The 2,365-nt window shown below is 28.8% G+C and overlaps 1 protein-coding gene across 1 annotated transcript in view; it reads right to left on the bottom strand.

Moving 5' to 3' along the window:
• The window catches only part of LOC106684569 (poly(A) polymerase type 3), a 37,984-nt gene that overhangs the window by 21,376 nt on the left and 14,243 nt on the right, over positions 1–2,365 (bottom strand). The gene's annotated exons all lie outside the window — the stretch shown is intronic.

Raw genomic sequence — 2,365 nt, 5'->3', positions numbered from 1 at the left:
AACATAAGTAAAAAAAAAAAAAATAAGTGGAAAATAACAAAGGTGTACAATGAAACAATTTTTAAAGAAAAACTCTTCCTGTGCCTTGTAATTATCAGAATATTAAAAAAAAAATCAGACCGAGTTACTATACAAAGTGTGGTAAAAGATTTTTTAGGAGTGAAACAAAGTTGATATTCGTTTTCAGCACCTCGAGAAACCCCTATTTACGAATTTTCAGAAAAAAACATTTCTTAGTCTGAAATTTTTGCCCTACATCAGCCTTAGATTTCTTTTTAAAAATCTAAAAAATGGAAATAACTTCAATACTTCTCGACCGATCTACACCAAATTTGGCAGTTTTTTAGGGCTCTAAAAACTGCACCAAAAGGCATAAAGCGGGTCTAATTAAAGAAATTATAACTGGAGATATAAAATAAAATGTGATAATTTTTTTCCCTAATTTGAAACCCACATTTTTCCCTAAAAAAAGCATCAAATTTAGCTTTTGTCGATTTCGGCTATAAGAGTAGACATTCAGCTTTCCAACAGTTCTATTAACATGACAATCGGATAAAAGGGAGTGGAGTTATTAACAATTATGTAAAAAATAGTCAACGGACGAGAAAAAAAATACATGGATGGAATCGAAGTGAAAAATGAATGATTTTTAGTTTCTTCAAAAAATGGTCAGTACTTTGAGACAACCCTGAAAACAAATATGGTTTCCATTTTTCTAAAAAAAAAAAAATTTACCGAACTACTTTACTCCAAGCCTTACGCTTAATTCTGTTCATAATTTTTTTTCTACACAATAATCTCATGATTTCATCATCTTTAAACCTTCCCATGGCGAAATGGAACATAAAGCAAAAAGCCCCACATAAATCGGTTCAGTAATAACCAAGTCTATCGAGGACAAAGATTCAACAGCTCTCTTTTATATATAGAGAGACTTACATACCTCTGTATCCCCACTCATTTTGTATAGTGTCTTTCTTTATCACTTACATTTATTGTATCCCATTATTTTAACTTTATTTCTTCTTTGTTTTTCTATCCATACATTTAATTTTTTTTTTTATATTTTCAATTTATTTGTTTTTTTAAATTTTTCTTCTCCCCCTCTATTGTGTATATTATCATTTATTGTTTACCTAATTTTAATATTTTTTACAATGTTTACTTTAAAATTATTTTTAAATGTGACATACTTAACTGCCATCCCCACTCCTCCCAATACAAACTGTTCACCCTGACTTTGACTTCCGTCAAAACAGGTATGAATTCTGTCTCGTTCATTTTCATTTGATTTTATTCTTATCCGTTTTCATCTCTTAATTTGTACTTTCTTTAATATGTATACCTTTGTTATTTTCCACTTATTTATTTTTTTTACTTATGTTAAGTGTTTGTATCTTTTTTAGCCCTGACGAAACCCCTGAATAGTACACTAATTTACTATTTGAGTTTTATTTGACAGCACCCAGACCAAATTCCATATATAGACTTGATTGTAATTGAATTTTGAAAATAACATTTTTTCTAGCAGTCTTGTCTTATATGTATTTCATCCAATTAAGAACAACTACCTTCTAGGCTCACAATTTTTTAATAAAATATTAGAGAAACAAATGAAAAACTAACTAAAGAAGTTTTGGGGAAAGCAATTATATCCAATACTGAAAGGTAATAAAATCATAGATCATAAAAGGGACAGTAAGGTAGGCAAAAACTGAAATTGAACATAAAGCCAACTTACTACCATAGCAAAATATACAGTAATAGATGAATGAAAGTAAAGATTAAGGGCTCAACTAAGTATCTTTGACAAAAGCACCAGTTAATAAAATCAACATTTATTTTATCTATAATAAGGTGGAAAAAAGAAAGCAGGCAGGGGTAAAGAGCAGATATAACAGGAAAACTGGAAGAACAATTACGTAGGAATTTTAAAAGAAATAAAATGTATAAGATGAGAACTTGAACACTAAAATACCTTCCAGATTTATTTTGAAAGTTATAATATAGACTAAATATATAAATGAGATGAAAGTACCACTTATGTCAATAGTGATAATAAAAATGAATATGTAATTGAATGTAAGATCAACTACCTTCTTGGCTAACAATTTTAAAATAAAATGTTAGAGAAGCGAATGAAAAACTAACTAAAGAAGTTTTGAGGAAAGCAATTATGCCCAATACTAAAAGGTAATAAAGTCGAAGATCATAAAAGGGACAGTCAGGTAGGCAAAAACTGAAATAAGGGTTTTAGCAGGTAATTTCTAGAGTACCATGCCCCCTTCAAAACTAGTATGAATGCATTAGCAAAATTATATATTTGACTCTGTTTACTATGTTTGTAAAATATATATACATATAT

Source organism: Halyomorpha halys, unplaced genomic scaffold, assembly GCF_000696795.3.
Source record: "Halyomorpha halys isolate HHAL.00 unplaced genomic scaffold, Hhal_1.1 Scaffold594.1, whole genome shotgun sequence".
NCBI classification, from domain to species: Eukaryota; Metazoa; Arthropoda; class Insecta; order Hemiptera; family Pentatomidae; genus Halyomorpha; species Halyomorpha halys.
The sequence above is the reverse complement of the archived record's forward strand: the minus strand, read 5'-3'. Positions and strand labels throughout refer to the sequence as shown.